Source organism: Salvelinus sp. IW2-2015, linkage group LG10 (genome assembly GCF_002910315.2).
Source record: "Salvelinus sp. IW2-2015 linkage group LG10, ASM291031v2, whole genome shotgun sequence".
NCBI lineage: Eukaryota > Metazoa > Chordata > Actinopteri > Salmoniformes > Salmonidae > Salvelinus > Salvelinus sp. IW2-2015.
Window position 1 is genome coordinate 7357641 of NC_036850.1, and position 10371 is coordinate 7368011.

At 39.2% G+C, this 10371-nt stretch overlaps 2 non-coding genes across 2 annotated transcripts; both read left to right on the forward strand.

The window, feature by feature from the left end:
• The first annotated feature begins 5027 nt into the window (after positions 1-5027).
• Positions 5028-5099, forward strand: trnam-cau (transfer RNA methionine (anticodon CAU)). Its single transcript has one exon. It is a non-coding gene; the product is annotated as a tRNA-Met (tRNA).
• Positions 5100-5801: 702 nt separating this feature from the next.
• On the forward strand, positions 5802-5874 carry trnaf-gaa (transfer RNA phenylalanine (anticodon GAA)). The gene has a single exon. It is a non-coding gene; the product is annotated as a tRNA-Phe (tRNA).
• Positions 5875-10371: the final 4497 nt, after the last annotated feature.

Here is a 10371-nt window from a genome sequence, read left to right on the forward strand (position 1 = left end):
TCTGTGCACCCTTTTTCCTGTCCCTTTCCACGCTGCAAACGCAAGAAGGCCTGAAAAAGCATTTAACAGATTACTGTGAAGTAATATAATGATGATGATTCATGTTTATTATTACCTGTWTTTATGCTCATGTTTTGAAATTATACTTCATTACTATAACGATTATCAATAAGCCTGAACATTAATTCAGTCACCTCTGGTCGACAAAAACGTATTYYCCTMGCACATTCATTGTCAAATTCATCAACCAGCATTCGACCSGCTCTGCCTTCTCGCAAAAGTAGCCAACTCTACAAGACCCGCCAAAAGCTTGTGCTGTCAGCGGCAGCGAGCACTCTGTCTTCTCGAACAAGCGATGGGCATCTTGAGGTAAATTTGCTAACCGCTAAGGTTGCATGATGTTATTTATTGGCGGGCTGGAAGAATCACTCGTCTTTTCTATTCGAGGCTGTTTACTCATATCATACTCATAATATAATTTTCTAGTTCAGAACTTTTTATAATGCATGTCTACTAGTGTTGAGGTTAGCGCACCTGTCTGGTGATTATTTGGCCGCGGTTCAATACGTGCTATAGTCACACTTTCTTTGCTCTCCCAAAAGCAACACAGGCCTAATACGAGATAAGTAACGTGGGACATAGTCTTTGGTTGCATTGCTATTTTATGTCAATCATATTGCTGCTATAGCCTATAATTGATGTTTCGTGGTCTTATGCTGCCATCTATTGGAAATATTTAGCAATTCAAAGTTATTAATTCACATAAAGACATTGGTGAAGCAGCTGAGAAATAAAGTGTATTTTTCTTATTAATTCCTGAGATCAGCAATTGGCTGGGATAGGTGGGGCAGGTTTGAGACTGGACTTTCACATATAGGTTACTAGGTCACACCCAGTTCAAACCACATTTGAAAAATAAAATGTGGCTTATCAAGTGTTCTGCCTTGCAATCATAAATATCATAAAATTGCTAAATGTTTTTATTAAAAAAAGAACAATCAAAATGCTATTTAGTACTATAATGGTATTTACTAACATAATATTACTAAAATCGTTTTTTAAAGTTTCTAGGCTACCCTACCCAWTAATTAGGGTTAAGGTTAAAATAGGTTATACCTATTATTAGGGCTAAAATAAGGGTTAGGGTTAAGGCTAATTAAGGGGAAAAAACAGTATGGGTTTATAGCTCTCTTGCTCTGCTCTGTGAACTTCTGTGGGTACTACATAACTCATTCGTGACACTTGCTAGGCTCATAATCTGAGGTAGCAACTGCGTCAGATCTACAAATCAATGAGCTAGACCGATCCATTTAGTTTGCGCAGCATTCGCTTCATTCGATGCCTACTAACAAACAGATTTCGACGCATATCAAGTTACCCAGCAGCCATTTAAAAACAACAAATTGTCMAAAAATGTGGTTATTTCTTAATTTAAAACTGTATTCTGGCTGTTTAAATCGACCACATCTTGAAAAAGAGGACAGGGACATGAGTTTTGTTTAGGTTTACACCTTTTTCTGAATGAAAATATGGTTAACCATCAGAAGAAAATGTTTAACGTTTGATGGCATTGCGCCAACCATTAATTAAAACTGCTAATCATAACATGTACCTAGGTAAACAATGAGCGTACTCATTAAGTAGCTGTAACTYAGTTAATGATACATTACTTGAGGTAAGATCAACGTGTCTCATTGCCAATAGCACCGAAGCAGTCATTGTGACGTAGAACAATGGGCTGGGAATATAACGTTCTGAAGGCGTGAAAAAATCCCCTAAAATAAGACCTGTTTTTCGTGATTACTTCAAAACTACGGATGCAATTAACTAGTTTTTGCATCCGTAGAAATCACAGCTGGTTGTGATACAGCCTGGCAAGGCAAGCTTACGAAATTGTACGTTCAATTTGCACTAACTAGATTCTTTACATCCATTGTTTCACAAGATGGCAGCCTGGTTTGCTGGTTGTTTCAGGAGTCCCTAACAGCCAGAATTACAATTTCATACTCATGTTACAACATGACTAGCTTGCTAAATCGTGATTTTCGTTAATTAACTTTATGACAAGAATATGCATAATCGTTTGTCTCTACATTAACTAACATATTCCTCTTAATTGTACATTTTTTGCATGATTCGTTATGACGTTATAGTCATTTACATGTGCTTCCGTCATAGCATTTTTGTCAGCCATCTTTGCTGAAGAAAGTCTCCAGCCTTGGGTCGCATAGCGTCGAGTTCGTCATGGGGAACCACTCGATATGATTGGTCCTCGCCCAGCGGTCGCCGCTGGTGATTTGAATATGAGAAAAGTGTTTTGCCCTGTGTTCATTTGATGCAGCACGTGGTGCCGCGCGGTGAAACACCGCTTCCCATTCATTTTCAATTGAAGGAAGGCAGCGGAGAGGACAGGGGACCAAAGGGCAGCGGGAAGGTGTTCACTGATTTGTCTGGAGGGTCTGTGAACAACTCAGCCAGAGGAGGTCCCACTCCCAACATGTGCTAGAAGCACCGAGTTACTAGTCTGTGATCAGGTTCTGTGACGTCTATAGTGACCATCTGGAACTCACAGGTGAACACAGAACAGCTTATCTGTGTCTTTTCAAGGTTGTTGTTTTTACCACATTCCAAAACACAATTTAATTGGGCGATGTTGCAACAGCAAGCTAGCTAAATAGGACAAATTAGCTAACAAGTGCAAGCKAGCTAGCTAAATTGCCATAAATGTTTAATACTTTTCGACATGTCCCCAAATTAATATAATTGTTTCCGAGTTTGTTTTGATATTTTAGCCTGCGTGTCGTGATCACTTTTGGTGTGGGGGGACAAAATACACTGCTCAAAAAAATAAAGGGAACACTTAAACAACACAATGTAACTCCAAGTCAATCACCTTCTGTGAAATCAAACTGTCCACTTAGGAAGCAACACTGATTGACAATAAATTTCACATGCTGTTGTGCAAATGGAATAGACAAAGGTGGAAATTATAGGCATTAGCATAGACACCCCCAATAAAGGAGTGATTCTGCAGGTGGTGACCAAGACACTCCTTCTTCCTAGCGGCTGATGTTTGGTCACTTTGAATGCTGAATGCCTCCAGCAGGCCACAATGTGCATGTGTCAGCATATGGTCTCACAAGGCCTCTGAGGATCTCATCTCGGTACCTAATGGCAGTCAGGCTACCTCTGGCGAGCACATGGAGGGCTGTGCGGCCCACAAAGAAATGCACCACACCATGATGACCCACCGCCAAACCGGTCATGCTGAGGATGTTGCAGGCAGTAGAACGTTCTCCACGGCGTCTCCAGACTCTGTCACGTCTGTCACATGTGCTCATGTACTCAGTGTGAACCTGCTTTCATCTGTGAAGAGCACAGGGCGCCAGTGGCGAATTTGCCAATCTTGGTGTTCTCTGGCAAATGCCAAACGTCCTGCACGGTGTTGGGCTGTAAGCACAACCCCCACCTGTGGACGTCGGCCCTCATACCCCCCTCATGGAGTCTGTTTCTGACCGTTTGAGCAGACACATGCACATTTGTGGCCTGCTGGAGGTAATTTTGCAGGGCTCTGGCAGTGCTTCTCCTTGCACAAAGGCGGAGGTAGCGGTCCTGCTGCTGGTTGTTGCCCTCCTACGGCCTCCTCCACGTCTCCTGATGTACTGGCCTGTCTCCTGGTAGCGCCTCCATGCTCTGGACACTACGCTGACAGACACAGCAAACCTTCTTGCCACAGCTCGCATTGATGTGCCATCCTGGATGAGCTGCACTACCTGAGCCACTTTGTGTGGGTTGTAGACTCTGTCTCATGCTACCACTAGAGTGAAAGCACCGCCAGCATTCAAAAGTGACCAAAACAGCAGCCAGGAACCATGAAGCACGGGGGTGGCAGCATCATGTTGTGGGGGTGCTTTGCTGCAGGAGGGATCGGTGCACTTCACAAATAGATGGCATCATGAGTAGAAAAAATATATGTATATATTTGAAGCAACATCTCAACATTTACATTTAAGTCATTTAGCAGAACGCTCTTATCCAAGAGCGACTTACCAAATTGTGCATTCACCTTATGACATCCAAAGACATCAGTCAGGAAGTTAAAGCTTGATTGCAAATGGGTCTTCCAAATGGACAATGACCTCAAGCATACTTCTAAAGTTGTAGCAAAATGGCTTAAGGACAACAAAGTCAAGATATTGGAGTGGCCATCACAAAGCCCTGACCTCAATCCTATAGAAAATTTGTGGGTGGAACTGAAAAAGTGTGTGCGAGCAAGGAGGCCAATAAACCTGACTCAGTTACACCAGCTTTGTCAGGAGGAATGGGACAAAATTCACCCAACTTATTGTGGGAAGCTTGTGGAAGGCTAGTGTATGTAAACTTTTGACCCACTGGGAATGTGATGAAATAAATAAAAGCTGAAAGAAATAATTCTCTCTACTATTATTCTGACATTTTGCATTCTTAAGATATTGTGATGATCCTAACTGACCTAAAACAGGGATTTTTTACTAGGATTAAATGTCAGGAAAAGGTGAATAAAAACTGAATTTGAATAAGGTGTATGTAAACCTCCGACTTCAACTGCATATAACATTCTATTGGTTGCACCTTCCACTTGCCTCTTCCATTTTTGTGGTAATGCTGCAATTAATTGGTTGTAATTTTGGGTAGAGCAGACATTTCCATATGTCTGTGTTAGCTGCATGTGTGACATAACTCCACCAGTACTATTTATGATATGATTTACAAAGATTATATATTTTTTTTATTCGAAAAATACGTTTTTTCTAATCAATTRGTATATTTGAGTTTAACCACATACTAAGAAAGGTCTTAGTTTATACATTTTTTAAAAGTTACATACATATGGTTAGCAGATGTTAATGTGAGTGTAGCGATAATTTAGTTTAATGATATACATTTCGTCATTAGATTTGTCTATATTTATTGTACCATAGCAGTGAAAGAAGGATAGTTGAAAGGATACATTTCAAATGCTACATTTCATCTAGCATTCACCAGACAGCAGAGTGGCGCAGCGGAAGCGTGCTGGGCCCATAACCCAGAGGTCGATGGATCGAAACCATCCTCTGCTATGTCTTTTACATGTGGACAATTCAGCAAGGAAAAAAAAAACACAAATTAAAAAGATAATATAAAACATCTTTATGCAATGGAGATGATACCTACGTAGTTATGATTAGACAAAATAAAAGGAGAGCTTTGTTTTCAAAGAATGTGTTAAAATAGTGTTCGAAAGCAAGACTATAACTTATATAATACATAAACTATAACTATTAGAATGGTTGAGTTAGACCACATTAATATTGCATCATCCTGAAGGTTAAGTGCACATTTGAGGTGCTCACTACCACCTTCTCATGGACAATGGATGAAATAACAGGTCATTTTATCTGAGCAGTTCGAGAACTTTCATTACACAATGAGAGGCTGTGTCTGTTAGCAAGAAGACTCCAGACCAGATCAACTAAGGCTCCTTTTCGTACATGTAGTCGGTAAAAGGTTTGCCTAATTTTAACAAAAGTTCAAACTAAAAGTATGTGAGAGTTTGTCAGGGGACCATCAGGTGGCAGCATTGTCTTTCTAGCAGTTTTAAAAAGAACGTGTGCGTGATTATTTAATTAATGTGGAGGCATTTGTCACTCCCTGTTAGAAAATATTAATGGTCCCGAAGTTAACTGAATACACCGGACAGCCAACTACACACTTTAGAAAATAACGAGAAAGTGTTTTGATGTCTGTTTATGTAGTGATTTTTGGTACGTTTACATAGTGCAGCCGAAATAGCTCAGTTGGGAGAGCGTTAGACTGAAGATCTAAAKGTCCCTGGTTCGATCCCGGGTTTCGGCAGGTGTTTTTTTGCGAGAGTTGTAAATCTAAATTTGCCCTGAAAAACGGAGATTTGAAGGTTTGAATCCCAGGATCAAAGGGAAAATCTGGTGGGAAGTGATTGTAGTGAGATTATCGTTTGAACAAAGACAAATCTCTCCTCAACTCCTCCATCTGTATGTATATCAAATATACATTTAGTATATGTTACGTTTCATATTGTAGTAATTTTTGGGAATGTCCATTATCCATTTAGTATGATATGTTATGAATTATAATTCGTATGATGTTACGAATTTAAAAAACTTACTATACATTACGAATTAGCCAAATAAGCTAAATATGTTAAGATTTTGAAAAACATATGATATGTTACTAATTCCAATTTGTCTTACACAACTGACTTAATTTGCTTTTATGACTTTACACATTTATTTTGGGATCCAACCCTGTAAACGTAATTTTCCTTATGACCCACGAGTGGAGGAGCTTCTCATTTCATACAAGCGCATTTTCGTCCACGTTGACTTTCCTTGCCGCCGCAACTCGATTAAATTTGACCTTTTTCAAACGGAGGSGAGAGAGGACCCAGAAAAGAGGACGCAGTACTTGAGCAAATGTTTATCGAAGGAAGAATGATTACTGGGTAACTCTGTTGACATTAACCAAATTGGAACTGTGAGTACTACCATGAGTACAGTTAATGTACTGCCAATAATAAATGTACCGTTCGAACTACAACTGATGAACACTTGCCAAAGAAAAGGAAGTAAATAGATTTGTTATTCTGTTAACCACCGCTACCTCAGCTGAGCGTAGTTTTCCGTCGGAGTAATCCTCTCAAGGTTCACTGTTTGTTTTATTGTTCACATTAATACTTGTTATCTAATTTGTGTTCTTTCTTTTTTAATGCAGGAGTTGGTTTTCAATTCACTCAATATCGTTAGTCTGAATGCTAGGGGTTTGAGAAATCCTACAAAAAGGAAAGCTTTATTTTTATACTGTAAACGCAGTAACGCAGATTTTGTCCTTCTTCAGGAAACTCATTCGGGTGAAAGTGATTTGAAATTTTGGAAAGCACAATGGGGACATATGGCCTATTTCAGTGATGGATCAAATCATTTTGCTGGTGTTTTGACACTTATTCACAAGTTTAAAGGTGACATTCTAGAATCCACATATTCACAAGACGGCAGATGGGTCATAGTAACTGTTAAACTTGACAATGCTATTTTCATCATCTGTAATGTATACGGACATAACTCACATGCTCCTAATAAGACCCTTTTTACCCAATTTACCAGGAAAGTACAGGATTTAAGCAACAAATACTCAGAGGCTTTTCTAATTATTTCAGGGGATTTTAATGAAACACCTGATGCATCTGCTGATCGTTTTCCTCCTAGAATGAGTCAAAACCCTCAAAATAGTAACATTATCATTACATTATGCAAGGATCTCTGTGTTGAGGATGCCTGGCGTTATTTCAATCCGGATGCTAAGGGTTATACCTGGACCAACAAAACTATGTCACGTAAATCTAGAATAGATTTATTCCTAATTTCCCCTTTTTTGTTACAATTTGTTATAGATGTAGATCATCAGTTGGCTCCCTTTTCTGATCATCACTTGATTTCCCTGAATTTACAAGCTACTAAAAAATCAAAAGGTACTCGAGGGTWTTGGAAATGAAACAATGCACTTCTTAAAGATACTGCTCTCATTGAAAACATCAAATCATTAGCTAAAGATATTTTTGCAAGAAAAGACTTGGGTCATGGAAGTAGAGGGGAATTTTTCAAATATAAAGTCAGAGTGGTAGCCATTAAAAGCGCCAAAGAGCTGATGCAATTAAAGAATCCATAGAGAAAAGGAGATGATGAGCAAGCTTGAAAGTTTTCTAAAGAAAGATAATCTATCTGAAGAAGAGAGTCTGTGTTCAGGTCTTTACAACTAGAATTAGAACAGACTTACACGGATCTGGCAAAGGGGCCTTGTAAGGTCAAGAGCAAAATGGATTGAAGAGGGGGAAAGAAACACTAGTACTTTTTTGCACTTGAAAGAGAAACTACAAAAGAAAATCTATAACTGCACTCAAAATTAACGATGTTTTATGCAAAGATCCCATTACAATATCATCATTTGTCAATTCCTTTATGAAAACCTTTACAGCTCTCAATTTCAGGAAGATGGTTGTGAAAGCTACATTTGCCACATTCAGAATTATGTCCCTGTATATGAGGATGATTTCCACTCAGTTTGCGATTCACCTGTGTCAATTGGAGAAATTAGAGAATTCAATGAAAAAAGGGAAATCACCTGGCCCTGATGGCCTGTCAGTTGAATTCTATAGACAGTTTGGGAGTTGCTAGAAGACCCGATTTTCAATATGTTTCAAGATTGCATTAAAAATGGGGAAATGGTCTCCACTATGAAACAGGGCCTTATTTCATTGATTCCGAAGCCTGATAAAGACCCTTCTCTCATTGACAATTGGAGACCAATTACTTTATTAAATGTTGATTACAAATTGATTGCTCTGGTTTATGCCAAAAGATTAAAGAAAGGAATAGATACCATTATAAATGAGACTCAAACAGGATTTATGAAGGGCCGTCACATAAGCTCTAACATTCGTTTAGTCTTGGACCTTATAGATTATTCAGATGCAATTGTCTCAGATGTGGTTGTCCTATTTCTGGACTTCTGTAAAGCCTTTGACACAATTGAACATGAATTAGGTCTCTTAAACTTTTTGGATTTGGTGAAAATGTTTATTAAAGTAATTCGCATGTTTTACAAAGATATAAATAGTTCTGTGCTAATAAACCTTAATACTTCCAAAAGATTTAGTATCAACAGAAGTGTACGACAGGGATGCCCAATTTCGCCATTTTTATTCATTTTGGTTGTGGAACTTCTATCTCTAGATATTCTGAATAATGCAAATTTGTATGGCTTAACCATTTTCACTACACAACTATTTTTTGCTGATGGACAATCCTGTCGGAAACTTTCATAATATCAATTATTTTGGGACACATCACCAATTAACATCGGCTGCAGTATTGCGAACTTACTAGGTAGTCATGCAATAAACATTTAGGATAATTACCCTTAAATTAATTATTKAAATCAAATTGTATTTGTCACATGCACCAAATACAAGGTGTAGACCTTACAGTCTGCACAAATGCTTACTTATAAGCCCTTAACCAACAATGCAGTTAAAAAATAAAAGTAAATAATTAAAGAGCATCAGTAAAATAACAATAGCGAGGCTRTATACAGGGGATACCGGTACAGAGAATGTGTGGGGGCACCGGTTAGTCAAGTTAATATATACATGTAGGTAGAGATATTAAAGTGACTATGCATAGATAGAGTAGCAGCAAATAGTCTGGGTAGCCATTTGATTAGATGTTCAGTAGCCTTATGGCTTGGGGGGTAGAATCTGTTTAGAAGCCTCTTGGACCTAGACTTGGCACTCCGGTACCGCTTGCCTTGCGGTAGTAGAGAGAACTGTAGCTGTGGCTCCACTGGCAATCCCAGCCTAGGAATGCTGAAGCCCCTGACGTGAAAATGAAAACCTTCTCCAGGGTTAAAGGGTATGTGTTCCCCCCTGAAAAAAGGGAAGGAGAGGACATTAAAGTCCATATGTAACACTTGTTGGAGAACACAATACTCTAAGTGAAAGTAGTTTGGGATTTAATATATTACATTCTTAGGGGGCCTATGGAAGAATAAGGCTATAAAATGCTGTCCCACAGTTGTGTGAGTGATTAGGTGATGTTTTACTGATGTGGGCCGTGTTACTTCAATGATCATGGTTTTGCATCTAACCTTCCACCTCCAGAAGTCAGTCCCTCCAGAAACATATGACTCTTCTCTCTATTGCTCTTTGATTGGTACCAGGTGGGGAGCGCTCTGCTTTAAAGAGAGAAGCTATGTCTTTGGCCAAAAGAGATTTCTCAGCATAGTTGAAAACCTCTCTGAAGAGGCTTGAGTGTCTATTCATGTAAGGCAGGAGACCTAGACATTCCAGACCCTTTTTGAATCTATAAAGTAAAAAAAGTCAATGAATTTGCCCTGAAGAATTTAACTAAACTTGAGATTCCTTAGAAATATGGAAACTCACTACTCAAGAGCATCCCGTATCCTGCTTTCTAAGTAGAACTTAGAAGGGCCCTAAGAACTTAATTTAGCGCGTGAAGAAGTTAATTTAACGCGTGCACACGTTAATTTAGCGCCTGCATCTGCTTACTTTACACACGCAGCATTAAAACTATCGCGTTTTGACCACGTGCTTTAAGACCCAAACGGCGTTCCATAATTGAGAAAGGGCCAATTAGTTAGCAGGCGAACGGAGGAGTGCCCTCGCCTGCGCGATAGCCTCCTCACAGAGAGGAAGCGCAATAGTATCTTACCTGTCCTTCACGGAAGCGTTTTGAGATCCGCTACAACACATTTGAAACAGCTGTTGTTTACTGGGAGGAGAAAAGCATGCACATATTTCAA